The sequence below is a fragment of the Rutidosis leptorrhynchoides genome, chromosome 11 (assembly GCF_046630445.1).
Source record: "Rutidosis leptorrhynchoides isolate AG116_Rl617_1_P2 chromosome 11, CSIRO_AGI_Rlap_v1, whole genome shotgun sequence".
Classification (NCBI taxonomy): domain Eukaryota; kingdom Viridiplantae; phylum Streptophyta; class Magnoliopsida; order Asterales; family Asteraceae; genus Rutidosis; species Rutidosis leptorrhynchoides.
Window position 1 is genome coordinate 127,774,640 of NC_092343.1, and position 19,709 is coordinate 127,794,348.

Genomic DNA, 19,709 nt, shown 5'->3' on the forward strand with positions numbered 1-19,709 from the left:
TCGATTCATTTAATAGTTTTTAATCATCTTTTATATCGCGTTCATTTTAATGATAATAATAGTAATCATAATAATTAAGTGTTACTTATATTAGTTTTAAATACTAATAATAATAAATATTATGATAATATTAATACTAATAACTATTTTAATGATAATAATAATAATAATAATACTAATTATAACTTTAACGATAATAATGATAGTAATAATAATAAAATAATAATTTTTAATGATAATACTTTTTATGGATAATGATAATAATAATAATCATAAAATAATGATAATAATAATAATTAGATAAAACTAGAACGACGATAATAACGACGATAATAATTATCATTTTTAATAATAATACAAAAATTCAATTGACTATAACTTCTAATCCGTTCATCGAAACTATTCAATATCTAAATGAAAAGTTCTTAATTTTTTGCTAGCTTTCCAACGACTTGCATATCTTATACCTTATCTCAACTGTATATGTAACTAATTCAAGATTCAGCATATCCTATCTAATGGCAATATCAAAAGTACAAGCATGCATAATCCTATATACTCAAGCACTAGTCAGGGATACACTATCAATATGTAAAAGTTCAGTTATGAGTGCTCACATATCAATATTGAGATTCAATATTGCATGAAAGGTACGTAGACGCAACGGAGATGATAAACACTAGATTGACCTCACAAGCATACCCATGAACATTACCCATCACCTCCATAGCTATAACCCATAATTTCCTTAGCCCTATCCTACTCGAAAATCAGTTTTGAAATAGCTCGCTCATGACCTCGTCGTAATATTTTATGTAATAATAATAATACTAATACTAATACTAATACTAATAATAATAAGATTAATAATAATAATATTAATCTTTATAATAATAATAATAATAATAATAATAATAATAATAATAATAATAATATATATAGATATCGAGAGATAGATTGAGGGATGGAATGGTTCGGTAGAAAAATGTGAGCTTTATACACAAATCCTGAAATTGACACCTCCGCGAGTGCGGAGGTTTTGTGCCTATATGTTCCGCGAGTGCGGAGTTCCCAGATCCAGCTCATTCTGCACTCATTTGAGGCTGCCGACGGTTTTTATTAATAAATATATAATATATTTAATTTATATAATTAATTATATATTATATTATATTTACGTGCATAGTTAACTTGTAAATTTAATCCTAAAGTCTCGTACATTGACACACGACTATAGTCTCGGTTTCAGTTTCTCGAACGCATTTTCGTACATTTAGAAAACTAGCCTTTTACGTTAGCGACGTGTACCTTTTATAAAAATTAGACTTTAACATCGGTGAATCATATTATAATAAATGTAACTTATATATTTGAGCATTATGGTCATTTGCTTCTATAAATCAGGGGCTCGCTGTTTATTAAAATACGTTTAATAATATCGAAACGTTTTAAATTATACATTAACGCGTTTGTAAAATATATATATATTCTTACTTCAAAATATAATTTTGTATATCTTATATATAATTGAAATATCTATCTAATTATATTTCAAAGTTCAAAACGTTTAAGTAGTAGAAAATATCATGTCATATCACGTTTTACGTTTTTGAAACTATATATATATATATATATATATATATATATATATATATATATATATATGTAATTTATAATGCAAGCTTTAATTAGTTCCTTAAAACTTATGAACAATTTATCTTATAAAACGTTTCACTAATAAAGTTCTTTAAAAAAATTGTTTTTGTACGTTTGAAACAATATTAAATAAATATGAAAACTTTATTTTCCAAAACTAAGTATTTTTAAGAATCATTTTACTAAAAAATTATATTAATAGAGGTTGTTATATCGTAAAACATTTTAGAGAAATAAAATTAAATATACTTTTCATAGGTTTCAAGTTCTTAACGTTTGTTGGTGCAACGTGGTATAAAGTCTAAAGGTTAGATAAACGTACGAAATCACTTTAATGTAAAATGTTGATACCCATTGTCTAAGTTATTTACATTCCACATTTCAACTTTAAAATGATAATCAAAATAGTTATCTTATTAATATAACGAAGAAAATGTTGTAAGGTATGAATTGAAAATCAAATAAGAATCTTCACTAACTCTTGTCTAGTTCTCGTTAGTTGACACTTTGTTCTTATTTGTAAAATTACTTTACCATTTTTCGAATATGGTTAAAAAGGAAAGGTTTCCTAAATCAAAGTGGACCTCCTAATAGGGACTCGTAGCCATAATTCAATGTATCTAATAATTCGATCATTTGCTATTATCTTTTAATTCCGTTGATAATTATTTTAAATATATTTTAAAACAATTACGTTCATGTAAAGTATTATACGTCTAATACTTTGTTAACGTTTTCAAGTTATAATATATACATATATACATATATAATCATATCCGTTCCTATAATGGTTCGTGAATCTTTGGAATTTGGTCGAGATTAAATGAATGTATGAACACAGTTTAAAATTCTTGAGATTCAACTCACAAACTTTGCTTATCGTGTCGGGAATATATAAAGATTAAATTTTAAATTTGGTTGGAAATTTCCGGGTTGTCACAGTACCTACCCGTTAAAGAAATTTCGTCTCGAATTTGATTGGGATGGTCATGGCTGACAATAAGTATGGTTTCATGACGCATATAAGCTGAAGATTAGGGTTTTATCATCATTGAGTAATGTGGATAAAATCATTTGATTTTGTGAAGAGTACGAGTGAAGCTATTACCAAAAGAGTGAAATGAGTAGGTATAGATTCGTCATATCTTTTGACGTAGATAGGATTGATTTCCAAGTTCAAGAGATTTGGAGAAAATCTTTGTAAGGATTTGATTCTTCGATAATCAAGGGAATTAGGATCTGCTTTAAATGTGATCATCCATTTTGATTGCTCTGTCGGAGATTTTCCTATAAATCCACCTCCTTCGTTTCCTTACAACTCACACCTTCTATTCTTTCTTCCTCAACTCATATTTTAAAGTATTCGTTAATATGCTCCATCCAGTTCTGATTCTCGATATACTTCTAACTTTCATATCGGTCATTCTTCTTTTTCATTTACCACCGGAAGAATCTATTTACTTCTATTATACTCTTGGGTTTATAGTGTTTCTAGTTTTCCCGTGTCTTTATATTGCTATATGCATCGACATATACGGTTTATAATTTTTGGGTGGTTGTTGGGTTTTATATCTTCCCTTATATTTCGATGTCCCTGCTTCTGTCTTCTATAATCATTGTGATCTCCAATTAATGCTCTCTTTTATTTGCTGCGATTTATATCCCAATTTTCTGTTTCGGAGCTTTGTCCTTTCGTTTCTTCTTCTTGTGATTAAGCACCGCTTGTAATGGTACAGAATTCGCAGATATGAATTTTGGAATGAACATTGTTAATGTTTTAGGAAGGAAATTGTAATGGCACGATCTTGACTTGTCAAATTACCAGAATACCTCGGAAAAGGCCGAATCATCAAGAAATATTGTAACGACCCGGAAATTTCCGACCAAATTTAAACTCTAATCTCTATATGGTTCCGACACGATAAGCAAAAACCCTAAAGTTGACCCGCATTTTTTTTCGATCGTTCTATACTTATAAGATTAATATTTACATAAATTAAACCTTACCAACATGATAAGCAATCCAAATTGTTGAGATTTATATTTTCGAAAAGAGTTTTACACAACGTTTGACCGTCTAGTTTGACCGATGATATCACGAACTATATAATATATGATAATTATACGTTTGTGTATATATATGTATATATACATATTTAACATGATCTAAGGATGTTTTAATATCTCATTTTGTATTAATAACAATAAGTTATAAGTATATTTTGAAACTACTAACTTAAGTTTTCAAAACGATAACCATACGTAACGTTATTTGACATAAATACTTATGACTTATAATGTTTATACATATATCGTATAAGTAATGTATTTAATCACTTTTAAGACTTAAATACATAAAATCATATAAGTGTATTCACAAAAGATAGCTATATTTGAATCCTCATTCCATTTTTCACAAAATTTCTATACGTATATCTAGAGTATTTGTACTCGTATCATACCTAGCTTCTATACGTATTTACTATTGGTATATACACATCAAATCACCACCTAACCAGCCCTTGTTACTACCCTAGGTATAAGGTAATTGCTTTTGTATTATTGTTTGACAAATACATAAGATTACAAACTAAAATTTTGTCATGTTATCCTTAAAGATCACATTTTTAGGAGTATATATGTATCATCATTTTGATTCATTTACTACTTCAATCTCCTAGCTAAAACACACACACTTATAACCCTTAAACACCTTCAACAATTCAGTAAAGTTCTAAGAAGATCTAGCTTCAAAAACCTTACATAAACACCATAAGAAAACCATACAAAAACACTTCAAGAAAACCTTCCAAGAACACCAACTTACTTCCAATCTTTCATCCACTTCTATCACCCTTTTGATTCTAGCTTCTTACTCCTCTTTTACAGCAAACTTATCCAAGGAACTTGAGGTAGAATCTATGTTCATAACCTTGTTCGATTCATATATATATAGCTATCTTATTTTGTGGTACAAAAGTTTAACAACAAGAACATAGTTTGAATGTTTTCAAACTTGTTTGCAAACTAAATAGATCCTTCTAACTTAACTTTTAAAATACTTCAAGACCTGTAATATAACTTAAATATATGCTAATTTAATAAGGTAAAACTTGGTTTTTCAAAGTATAAGTATTTTTAGAAAAATGGTCATTAAATGATTTTTTTTGTAACAAAATGTTTAACTTCATATGTTTCACTAATGTTTCACTTATGCCGTATGATTTTGAATACAAACCAAGGTATTTACAGTTCATAGTCTTAAAGAAGAACTCGATCCAAGAAGATGGCAATTTGAATCAACGAAAACGGACTTGTAACGAAGAAACTATGACCGAAACAAAATTGGTTATCCTAGATCATTTCAACTACGGGATCAATTGGAAAAAAAAGATATAAATCACATATTTCTAAGATAACATGATATTTTATATATATGTACTCATAATTCAATTTCATATGGTTCAGGATCACCCGTAAACAACACGAGAAGATTAATCATAAGATCCCATGATTGTACGCAACACGTCATTTGACAACACCGGTACTTTATGTACGCAACACGTCATTTGACAACACCGGTACCATGGGTCAAGATTAATCTCGACCAACACATATACGATGGGGTTTTATGGGAGTTTTATTTATTTCGTTGGGGGTTTATTTATTGCGGGTATATTAAACATCTAAAAATGAACCATTAAAATTGAATTACTAACATCGAAACGCTAACTACGGACTAAGGAATTATTCAAAGTATTAAAAGTATTATAAATATATATACGAGATGTTTGTTTAAAATGAAAATATATTGATATATTATATATGGATAGGTTCGTGATATCAACCGGAAGACCAAGTCAAAAAATATATATATCTTCGAGACAACAGTGAGTATATAGTCCCACTTTTAAACTCTAAATATTTCGGGATGAGAATACATGTATTTTATGTTTTACGTTATGGACACAAGTAACTGAAAAATATATTCTACGTTGAGTTGTACCACTGGCATACTTCCCTGTAGCTTGGTAACTGTTATTTACAGCGGTATTGTAAACGCGAATCCTGTTGATAGATCTATCGGGCCTGACAACCCCAACCGGACTGGACGACCAGTATTCAACGGTTGCACAGTACTTCGTTTTGCGACTACACCTTGGTACGGTGTAGTAAGATTTCATATTAAAGGGAATATGCGACGTGATTAAATGTTAAGTATGGTTACCAAGTGCTCAACCACTTAGAATATTTTTATTGAAATGATTATATACGAAATCTTGTGGTCCATTGTTATAACGCTGCTAGCATCAAACCTATATATCTCACCAACTTTATGTTGACGTTTTAAAGCATGTTATTCTCAGGTACGAATTAAGTCTTCCGCTGTGCATTAGCTCATGTTAAGGATACTACTTGGGACCATTTAAGCTATGATACAAGGACGTTGCATTCGAGTCATTGAAGTTCATTAAAGACTATTGTTATGAAAATGGCAGATTAGATCATTTGGTTGTTATAAAATGTTAGGCTAATATGTCAACTCTCGATGTAATAATAGATTGCCTTTAAGAAATAAATGCAACGTTTGTAAAATGTATCATATAGAGGTCAAGTACCTCGCGATGTTATCAACTATTGTAATTCGTTTTTAATCTATATGGACGATGTCCGGATGATTAGTTTCGGATCCTTTCAGTTGGTATCAGAGCGTTGGTCTTAGCGAACCAGGCCTTGCATTAGTGTGTCTAACTAGTAGTTGTTAGGATACATTAAGTGAGTCTGGACTTTGACCGTGTCTGCCTGTCAAAAGTTTTGCTTATCAATCCTAGTCGGAAATCATCTGCTTATCATCCTTAGGGAACTGCCTGCTTATCATTCTTAAGTCTAGACACGTCTTACTGCATTTAGTGCATCGATAGTGTATAGACAAAATTCATATCTTAGCGTATCTGTTACTATAGACATTGCCTGACGTATTTCAAAGATTCTCCGTAATTCATGGGATTTTGATATTATATATACATATGTAAATTATGTATTGAAGAGTACCAAACCCAACTCCTATAATCTATTCCAAACCAAAAATTCACTTCTCCGACTATACAAGATGGATTCTTCATCCAGTTCGAATTCCTCCGACTTCGATAGCTACGCCGATATGGATTTCCATTCGAGCTCCGAGAACAGCGTCACCGGAATGGATCAACCAATTTCCCATCATCTATTTTGGATGAATTGGGGATGGGTTCGTAATATACTAAATCTCTGGAGGCAAGAAGAAGGTGATCCATTCCATCCACCAAATTGTCCTCTTAACGATGAACCTGAAGCAGTTACCGGTGAACCTATTCGAAACACCATTTTCTCGCTCATTTCTAGAGTATCTCGTCATGATTACATACTATCCCATATTTCGAATCTTGTTCATTCGCTCGTTCCAACCGTCAATCATCCCGGTATAATAGAAGAAGTCAACGAGCTTCGCGCTCGGGTAGTGGCTTTAGAAAATACGGTGCGAAGGTTACAAACACCAGCAGCAGCACCAGCAGCATAATCTATACCACCATCATCAACGCCGACAGTACTCTTGTCACCCCCAAAATCTCAACATCACAATCTGTATCTCGAATATCAACATCACACGACTCAATATCTGTACTTCGAGTATGATCTTCGTTCTATATATCGTTCTACATCGATTATCTTCGCTTTACGTATCGTATGACGATTATGTAATTTCTAAAGTCTTAGAGATTATGTAATCTAGAATTAACGATAAATCAAATGAGTTTATTATTTTATTGACTCATTAAATCTATGATTATCTCTGAAGAAAATATATATGCAAGTATATTTTCATAAAGATAGTAATTAAAAATTCCTTCGTACAAACTAATAATGATGAAAATATTTTAACGGGTGGGTAGTACCCGAGGAATATTTAGAATTCACATTAATAAGTTATATTGTACATTCTTGAATCTGATTCAACGGTCATTTGTTATTTTACTTACAACCATCGATATACGTATCCGTTCACCCCAGAATAACCATTTCCATTTAAATTTCATATTTGAATTTTTTTTTACCTATCCAAATCCAACAAGTGGCATAAAGAAGAAACATTGGACAATTAAAATGAAATAAAATGTTGATTATAACATATGAAACTAAACAATTCTTCAATTTTGCCACTTGATTTCATCCTAAACCTCATTTGTACTTCGACAATTATAATCCTCATTCAAATCTTTTCATGATTCTTGAAAACACCTCGATCGAGAAGTTGAACCAGCCGCACCTCGTTTACGGAAGAAAGATTTATGCATACAGTGATGCACCTGAAAAATTTTCGAAACCGAAGTTATAGTTAAAACGTATCCGCGTCGAATTCCTTATCATTCATTATCAAAAACAATCATACGATTCCTTTTCAAGAAGCTAATTTTGTCACAGCTCCACTTCGACTTCTCAGTGAGACTACTCCTATTATAATCTCGATATTTATACTTTGTCCTTTCGACGTTGTTACCGGAGAACCTTTTTCACAACATCATCAGCAGACGTACCAGCAACTCGTTATCTCTTTGGCGAAACCCGCAATCAGTATTTTGAAAATCTCGTAGAAATTCTCCCAGTTATACCGAGAACGACTATCCCTAAGAATTACATTTTTCGAATGTGAAGTTCTGAAAAACATCCTGGACTATGAAGTAGTTCTTGAAATGCTGAAGAAGCAGAAAAAAAAAAAAAAAAAAAAAAAAAAAAAAAAAAAAAAAAAAAACTGTAAACGACTTTAACAGTCAAAAGTTTAATGATGAAGTACATTGTATTGGTAAAACTTAGAAAAAGAGGAGAGTTGGAACTGGAAAACGGATTGAGCAAAGTATGAAGGAGGATGTAGATAAATCACAAGAACTGAATCTGCTTTCAAAGGATTCAAACGATTCAGTGCTTGCTGAAACCATTAGTAAAAAAAAAAACCTACCCCTTATCCTAAACCTTTCCCGATGATATTCTTCATCATCATCTTATCTTAGATATTATAAGATATCTTCATATCTTTTGTTATACATATCCTCCATATTTCTGGAGATATTCTCACAACTGTTCTTATCCAAAATCATGTATTTCTCCGTAATATCTGCGTTACAATATAAAAGAAACTGTGTTAGTTTCTAAGTTCTAAAACCTTCAAGTTTAAAATAGGAATGTTTTGAAGTAGTGTTGGGAACTGATACATGAATTAGTATAATATAATGAAACTTGATCAACTTCATTATATTACAGTAAGTCATGTTAAGTTTCTAATGGAATGTGATGATTCACAGTACCGTCATCATGTGCCATGTTACACGGCTCTTACATTCTATCAAGTCTCCAAACATATTAGAACGTATCACCTTGATAGTTCTATTTTTCCGGAATATTCGAGTAATTTAACGAATCAAGATCGTGCCATTACAATTTTATTCTAAAACCAATAGCTAGGTTCATTCCAAATTTTATACCTACGAATTCCGAACTATTGATCGCTTGACTCAAGGACGGGAAGAAGAAACGAAGGGACAAAGTCCCAAAATAGAAATTGGGGTATAGATCACAGCAAATAGGAGAGAATATTAACTATGGATGACAATGATTATGGAAAACAGAAGCAGGAGCATCGAAGTATAAGGAAAGATATCAAACCCAACAACCACCCAGAAACTACAAACCATGTATATCAATACGTATGGCGACGTAAAGACACGGGAGAATTAGAAACATTATAATTCCAAGAAAATCATAAAAGTGAATAGATTCTTCTGGCGGTAGATGGAAGAGAAGAATGAAAGATATAAAAGTTAGAAGTATAACAAAAATCAGAACGGGATGAAGCATTTCAAAGGATACCTTAAAGTAGGAATTAAGGAGAAAGAGTAGAAGATGCGAGTTGTGAAAAATAAGGAAACGAAGGGGTGGATTTATAGTGAAATATCCGACAGAGAAATCGAAACAGATTACCGCATTAAATCAAAGAAGATTCTGATCGCCGAATAACCAAATCTTATTACGTAAGATTTTTCCTAAATCCCTTAAATCCCGGAAATCAATTCTAAACCACGTCATCGATTAAAAACGATTCCATATTTACTCATTTCATTTTTTTTTTTTTGTGATAGCTTCGCTCGTGCGTCTCACATAACCAAATCGTTTTATCTAAATCTTTCAATAATGATAAAATTTCATTATTACCTCATATTCGTCATGAAAACATTCCTATGGTTATTTATGACAACCTCTACCAAATTTCGAGGACGAAATTTCTTTAACGGATGGGTACTGTAACGACCCGGAAATTTCCGACCAAATTTAAACTCTAATCTCTATATGGTTCCGACACGATAAGCAAAAACCCTAAAGTTGACCCGCATTTTTTTTCGATCGTTCTATACTTATAAGATTAATATTTACATAAATTAAACCTTACCAACATGATAAGCAATCCAAATTGTTGAGATTTATATTTTCGAAAAGAGTTTTACACAACGTTTGACCGTCTAGTTTGACCGATGATATCACGAACTATATAATATATGATAATTATACGTTTGTGTATATATATGTATATATACATATTTAACATGATCTAAGGATGTTTTAATATCTCATTTTGTATTAATAACAATAAGTTATAAGTATATTTTGAAACTACTAACTTAAGTTTTCAAAACGATAACCATACGTAACGTTATTTGACATAAATACTTATGACTTATAATGTTTATACATATATCGTATAAGTAATGTATTTAATCACTTTTAAGACTTAAATACATAAAATCATATAAGTGTATTCACAAAAGATAGCTATATTTGAATCCTCATTCCATTTTTCACAAAATTTCTATACGTATATCTAGAGTATTTGTACTCGTATCATACCTAGCTTCTATACGTATTTACTATTGGTATATACACATCAAATCACCACCTAACCAGCCCTTGTTACTACCCTAGGTATAAGGTAATTGCTTTTGTATTATTGTTTGACAAATACATAAGATTACAAACTAAAATTTTGTCATGTTATCCTTAAAGATCACATTTTTAGGAGTATATATGTATCATCATTTTGATTCATTTACTACTTCAATCTCCTAGCTAAAACACACACACTTATAACCCTTAAACACCTTCAACAATTCAGTAAAGTTCTAAGAAGATCTAGCTTCAAAAACCTTACATAAACACCATAAGAAAACCATACAAAAACACTTCAAGAAAACCTTCCAAGAACACCAACTTACTTCCAATCTTTCATCCACTTCTATCACCCTTTTGATTCTAGCTTCTTACTCCTCTTTTACAGCAAACTTATCCAAGGAACTTGAGGTAGAATCTATGTTCATAACCTTGTTCGATTCATATATATATAGCTATCTTATTTTGTGGTACAAAAGTTTAACAACAAGAACATAGTTTGAATGTTTTCAAACTTGTTTGCAAACTAAATAGATCCTTCTAACTTAACTTTTAAAATACTTCAAGACCTGTAATATAACTTAAATATATGCTAATTTAATAAGGTAAAACTTGGTTTTTCAAAGTATAAGTATTTTTAGAAAAATGGTCATTAAATGATTTTTTTTGTAACAAAATGTTTAACTTCATATGTTTCACTAATGTTTCACTTATGCCGTATGATTTTGAATACAAACCAAGGTATTTACAGTTCATAGTCTTAAAGAAGAACTCGATCCAAGAAGATGGCAATTTGAATCAACGAAAACGGACTTGTAACGAAGAAACTATGACCGAAACAAAATTGGTTATCCTAGATCATTTCAACTACGGGATCAATTGGAAAAAAAAGATATAAATCACATATTTCTAAGATAACATGATATTTTATATATATGTACTCATAATTCAATTTCATATGGTTCAGGATCACCCGTAAACAACACGAGAAGATTAATCATAAGATCCCATGATTGTACGCAACACGTCATTTGACAACACCGGTACTTTATGTACGCAACACGTCATTTGACAACACCGGTACCATGGGTCAAGATTAATCTCGACCAACACATATACGATGGGGTTTTATGGGAGTTTTATTTATTTCGTTGGGGGTTTATTTATTGCGGGTATATTAAACATCTAAAAATGAACCATTAAAATTGAATTACTAACATCGAAACGCTAACTACGGACTAAGGAATTATTCAAAGTATTAAAAGTATTATAAATATATATACGAGATGTTTGTTTAAAATGAAAATATATTGATATATTATATATGGATAGGTTCGTGATATCAACCGGAAGACCAAGTCAAAAAATATATATATCTTCGAGACAACAGTGAGTATATAGTCCCACTTTTAAACTCTAAATATTTCGGGATGAGAATACATGTATTTTATGTTTTACGTTATGGACACAAGTAACTGAAAAATATATTCTACGTTGAGTTGTACCACTGGCATACTTCCCTGTAGCTTGGTAACTGTTATTTACAGCGGTATTGTAAACGCGAATCCTGTTGATAGATCTATCGGGCCTGACAACCCCAACCGGACTGGACGACCAGTATTCAACGGTTGCACAGTACTTCGTTTTGCGACTACACCTTGGTACGGTGTAGTAAGATTTCATATTAAAGGGAATATGCGACGTGATTAAATGTTAAGTATGGTTACCAAGTGCTCAACCACTTAGAATATTTTTATTGAAATGATTATATACGAAATCTTGTGGTCCATTGTTATAACGCTGCTAGCATCAAACCTATATATCTCACCAACTTTATGTTGACGTTTTAAAGCATGTTATTCTCAGGTACGAATTAAGTCTTCCGCTGTGCATTAGCTCATGTTAAGGATACTACTTGGGACCATTTAAGCTATGATACAAGGACGTTGCATTCGAGTCATTGAAGTTCATTAAAGACTATTGTTATGAAAATGGCAGATTAGATCATTTGGTTGTTATAAAATGTTAGGCTAATATGTCAACTCTCGATGTAATAATAGATTGCCTTTAAGAAATAAATGCAACGTTTGTAAAATGTATCATATAGAGGTCAAGTACCTCGCGATGTTATCAACTATTGTAATTCGTTTTTAATCTATATGGACGATGTCCGGATGATTAGTTTCGGATCCTTTCAAATATTTTCTTGATATTTTAGAGGTTAAATAGAATACAAGAGTCGTATAACATGGCACATGATGATGTTATGATCTGTGAATCATCATGTTCTATTTAGAAACTCAGTATGACTTACTGTAATATAATCACGTTGATCAAATGTCATTATATTATACTAACTCATGCTTCAGCTCCCAATACTACTTCAAAAATATTCCTATTTTAAACTCGAATGTTTCAGAATTTAGAAACTAAAATAGTTTCTTTTATGATGCAATATAGATAGCGCAAAAAGGTAAATGATTTCAGATAAGAATGATTATGGAAATATCTTCAGAAATATGGAGGATATTTATAATGAAAGATACGATTATATCTTATAATTACTAATATCAGAGGATGATGAAGGGTATTGTTTGCAGGGGTTTAGAGTTAGGAGCAAGGTATTCGTTAATAACTTCAGCAGGTACTGAATCATTTGAATCCTTTAAAGTCAGGTTCAGTCTTTGTGATTTGTCCACAGCCTCCTTCATACTTTGCTCAATCCGGTTTCCAGTTCCAAGACTTCTCTTTTTCTGCGATTTACCCGCACACTTATTCATTATCATCAAACTTTTACTGTTAAAGTCGTTTATAGTTTTTGCTGCTTCATCAGCATTTTTCCATTTTCGGAGAACCAATTCGTAGTTCGGAGTGTTTTTCAGAAACTTCACATTCAAATTAAGTCCAGAAGATAGACGTTATATATACACATATAACTGTTGGCATAGACATGCTGTGAGATTTCAAAATACTAGTTGCTAATTCCCGATGATTCGTATGATAATTCTTGTTACAAGATGCGAATGAGTAAATGATGGGGTTTCGATAAATATAATGATTCTCTGGAAGGTTAAAGATCAGTGAAGTTGTGAATAAGTTTATTGCTAATGTGGTGGAACATGAAAGGTTCTCTGATAACAAAAGGGTAATCATATATATCAAGATTAAGATAAGGCTACTCCAAATGAAAAATCAAAGTTGTCTTGCTGGAGCTGTGATAGAATTTGCTACTTTGAAAAGGAATTGCAAGGTTATTTTTGCTAATAAATGCCAAAGGATCTGACACAGATATATGTTGAATTATGATTTTGGTTTCGAGAGCTTTTTAAGTACATAACCGTGGGTAATATGTGGTTGGATCATCATCTCGATTGCTCATTATTTGAAGTGTCTTCAGAAATTTCGAGGGATTTGAACACAGATTGTAATCGTTAATAAACATTTGATGTTCTAACATAGTTTTGAAGTCAAAGTATAACTTTGAAAGATGTAGGAATCTAAAAATGATGATACTGGTTATATCTCGAATTGAACTCTGAGGTTTCAAAATCAGAATATGTAATTGGGTTTGAATGAGTATGGTTGTTTTGATTTCTATGAAAGAATGTATATTATTGTGAAAGTAGGAAGTATAGTTGGTAATTTGCTTGATCAGATTCGAAGAATGTAACATATTAATTGTGAATATATATATATATATATATATATATATATATATATATATATATATCTCGGGTATTACCTACCCATTAAAAAAATTTCACAACTAATATTTTGTACATAAGAATTTTATTACAGTCTTTATGAAAATATATATATATATATATATATATATATATATATATATATATATATATATATATATATATATATATATATATATATTTCCCTCAGGTGTAACATAGATTTTAATGAGTTAATACTAAATTAAACTCATTCAATTTACGGTTGGAACTAGAATTGAATAATCCCTTGAAAGCTTTAGAGATTACATAAGTATTTCTTCAATAATATTGAAATTATGAATCAATACTTCGTTATTTGTTGAGGCGTGATGTTGGTTTTTTTTTTTTTGTTAAATTATTGTGAACTTCTCAAAGTACGAATGATGGTATCTGAAAAGTTTCGGTTACATCGATGATGAAAGTGTAAAATCAAATAAATACTTGATTTATTATGAATTGGAATTTGTTGAATTGAGACAGAGATAGTAGTTAACGATGGGTTAAGTCGCAGGCGAGGGACGTACATTATTGCATATTTCTAATATGAATTAACCGAGTAGTTAAGATTCACACACAATAGCTTAGCACGGAAAGATTTATTTTTATTTCAATATATATGTATATATATATATATATATATATATATATATATATATATATATATATATATATATATATATATATATATATATATATATATACATATAATTTCTTCAGACGAAAAGAGTTAATTCTTCATAACTTGATACAATATACGCGTTATTGATTTGTAATGATGTCCACAGTGACTTTTGAACTGTCGAAGTTTGTGATATTATAGGTGTTGTTGATTCTGATGTTGACTTTACTGACGATGCTGGTGACGCTAACGGTACTGTTGATGCTGTTGGTAAAACAAGTTTAGCTTGTTAATCGCACACCATTTTTGTCAGGGTTTCTACTCTTCCTTCTATCATTTTGGTTCGCTTAACTGATTTATGGTTAGGGCTAGATTAGATAATCTCTAAGACTTTAGATATTACATAATTGCCGCAGAATATTTCTCCAATGAAGCTATGAGTTAATACTTCGTTAGTTATTGTTGTTGGTACTCCTTGATATCTATGGTGCGTATGACGTTGATGTTCGTGGGACAGATTGTGAAGTTGAGGTTTACGACGCGGTTGTGGTTGGAGGTGGTAATGGTACTGTTGGCGTTGATGATGGTGGTACTGGTTATGCTGCTGGTGTTTATAATCTCTGCACCATATTCTCCAAAGCCACTACTCGAGCGCGAAGCTCGTTGACTTCTTCTATTACACCGGGGTGATTGTCAGCTCGAACGAGCGGATAAATAAAATCTAAAATTTGATGTAATATATAATCGTGACGAGATACTCTGGAAATGAGAGAGAAAATGGTGTTTCGGACAGGTTCGCCGGTAAGTGCTTCAGATTCTTCGTCAAGAGGGTAATGTGGTGGATGGAAAGGATCGCCTTCTTCTTGTCTCCAATGATTGAGGCGACTATGAACCCATCCCCAATTCATCCAGAATAGGTGATGACTGATTGGTTGATCCATTCCAGTCACACTGCTTTCGGAGCTTGAGTGAGATTTCATTTCGAAATCCGAGTGACTTGAACTGATGACAAATTCCATTTCGTACGATTGGAAAAAGGATTTTTCAATATAAAATGATTTTCCGACTATCGGGTGATATTCTATTTACATACGATATCTATATATATAGATCAAAAGATTTCGTCGATTACGGAGGAATTTGCGGGATATGTTAGGCAAAGTTTAAAGTAACAGATACGATAAGATATGATTTAGTAGATACGCTAAGATATGAATTTTGTCTATACACTACTCATGCAATTAATGTAACAAGACGTGTCTAGACTAATAATGATAAGCAGGTAATTTCCTAAGGATGATAAGCAGATGATTTCCGACTCTAAATGATAAGCAAAACTTTTGACATGCAGACACGGTCAAAGTCCAGACTCACTAATGCATCCTAACAACTTATCAGTTATACACACTAATGCAGACCTGGTTCGCTAAGACCACCGCTCTGATACCAACTGAAAGGACCCATTCATATACATTATAAACGATTCACAATAGTTGATTACATTGCGAGGTATTTGACCTCTATATGATACATTTTACAAACATTGCATTTGTTTTTAAAAGACAAACTTTCTTTACATCGAAAATTGACAGGCATGCATACCATTTCATAATATCCACTGTCCAACTATAAATTGATTTAATAATAATCTTTGAAGAACTCAATGACTCGAATGCAACGTTCTCGAAATATGTTATGAAAGACTCCAAGTAATATCTTGAAAACGAGCAAGAGCACAGCGGAAGATTTCTTTCAATTCTGAGAATAAACATGCTTTAAAGTGTCAACCAAAAGGTTGGTAAGTTCATTAGTTTATCATAATCATTCATTTTCACCATTTTAATAGACCACAAGAATTTTATTTTTCATTTCTCATAAATATACGTCCCATGCATAAAGACAAAAATCATTCATATGGATTGAACACCTGGTAACCGACATTAACAAGATGCATATAAGAATATCCCCTATCATTTCGGGAAATCCTTCGGACATGATAAAAATGAATTCGAAGTACTAAAGCATCCGGTACTTTGGATGGGGTTAATTAGGCCCAATAGATCTATCTTTAGGATTCGTGTCAATTAGTAGATCGGTTTACTAATTCTTAGGTTACCAAGCAAAAGGGGCATATTCGGCTTTGATCATTCAACCATATAATGTAGTTTCGATTACTTGTATCTATTTCGTAAAACATTTATAAAAATTTCGCATGTATTCTCAGCCCAAAAATATAAAGGGTAAAAAGGCAAATGAAACTCACCATACTGTATTTCGTAGTAAAAATACACATAACGTCATTGAACAAGTGTAAGGTTGGCCTCGGATTCACGAACCTAAATTAATTATGTATAATTATATGTTGGTCAATATTCGTCTAACAATTTAGGTTAAGTCATATTGTACCACAATCCTAATGCTTGAGTCTAGTATGCAAAAGTTGACAAAAGTCAATTTGACTTAAAAAGATTTCCAAAATTTATACATGATTATAATATAGTTTAAATATCGTCATTTTATATTTTTAAATATTTTTAAAAGATTTATTAAAGTAAATAATATAATTCATTTATTAATAAATAAAAATTTATATAAAAAAAATATACTTTTATATGTCTTAAGTAATAAAATTTATAAAGTTCAAAAAAATATTATGATAGATCTTATTAAGGTAATTATATTATTTGTATTACATATTTATTTGATAAAATAACATTGATAATAATAATAAGTAAAAGTTGTATTATTTTGTTATAGTAATTATTATTATTCTATTAAAAAATATCAATATTTATATTTACACAAATTGATATTATGATAAAATGATAATTCTAATTATAATAACATTAATATTTACGATACTTTTTAATATTAACTTTAAAATAATAATTTTATTTAAAATGATAATAATAGTGATATTTTATAATAACAATGACATTTCATTTTAAATGATAATTTTTGTTAAAATGATAGTTTCAATACTAACGATACATTTAATAATAGTAATGATAAAAATACTAAGAATGATAGTTTTATCTAAATCAATATCTTACAATATTTTAATTTCATCATGATACTCATACTCATTATTTCCTAATCGATTCATTTAATAGTTTTTAATCATCTTTTATATCACGTTCATTTTAATGATAATAATAGTAATCATAATAATTAAGTGTTACTTATATTAGTTTTAAATACTAATAATAATAAATATTATGATAATATTAATATTAATAACTATTTTAATGATAATAATAATAATAATACTACTAATTATAACTTTAACGATAATAATGATAGTAATAATAATAAAATAACAATTTTTAATGATAATACTTTTTATGGATAATGATAATAATAATAATCATAATAATAATGATAATAATAATAATTAGATAAAACTAGAACGACGATAATAAGGACGATAATAATTATCATTTTTAATAATAATACAAAAATTCAATTGACTATAACTTCTAATCCGTTCATCGAAACTATTCAATATCTAAATGAAAAGTTCTTAATTTTTTGCTAGCTTTCCAACTACATGCATATCTTATACCTTATCTCAATCGTATATGTAACTAATTCAAGATTCAGCATATCCTATCTAATGGCAAAATCAAAAGTACAAGCATGCATAATCCTATATACTCGAGCACTAGTCAGGGATACACTATCAATATGTAAAAGTTCAGTTATGAGTGCTCACATATCAATATTGAGATTCAATATTGCAGGAAAGGTACGTAGACGTAACGGAGATGATAAACACTAGATTGACCTCACAAGCATACCCATGAACATTACCCATCACCTCCATAGCTATAACCCATAATTTCCTTAGCCCTATCCTACTCGAAAACCAGTTTTGAAATAGCTCGCTCATGACCTCGTCGTAATATTTTATGTAATAATAATAATACTAATACTAATACTAATAATAATAAGATTAATAATAATAATATTAATCTTAATAATAATGATAATAATAATAATAATAATAATAATAATAATAATAATAATAATAATAATAATAATAATAATAATAATAATAATATATCGATATCGAGAGATAGTTAGATTGAGGGATGGAATGGTTCGGCAGAAAAATGTGAGCTTCATACACAAATTCTGAAACTGACACCTCCGCGAGTGCGGAGTTCCCAGATCCAGCTCATTCTGCACTCATTTGAGGCTGCCGACGGTTTTTATTAATAAATATAAAATATATTTAATTTATATAATTAATTATATATTATATTATATTTACGTGCATAGTTAACTTGTAAATTTAATCCCAAAGTCTCGTACGTTGACACACGACTATAGTCTCAGTTTCGGTTTCTCGAACGCATTTTCGTACGTTTAGAAAACTAGCCTTTTACATTACGCGACGTGTACCTTTTATAAAAATTAGACTTTAACATCGGTGAATCATATTATAATAAATGTAACTTATATATTTGAGCATTGTGGTCATTTGCTTCTATAAATCAGGGGCTCGTGGTTTATTAAAATACGTTTAATAATATGGAAACATTTTAAATTATATATTAACGCGTTTGTAAAATATATATATATATATATATATATATATATATATATATATATATATATATATATATATATATATATATATATATATATATATATATATATATATATATATATTCTTACTTCAAAATATAATTTTGTATATCTTATATATAATTGAAATATCTATCTAATTATAT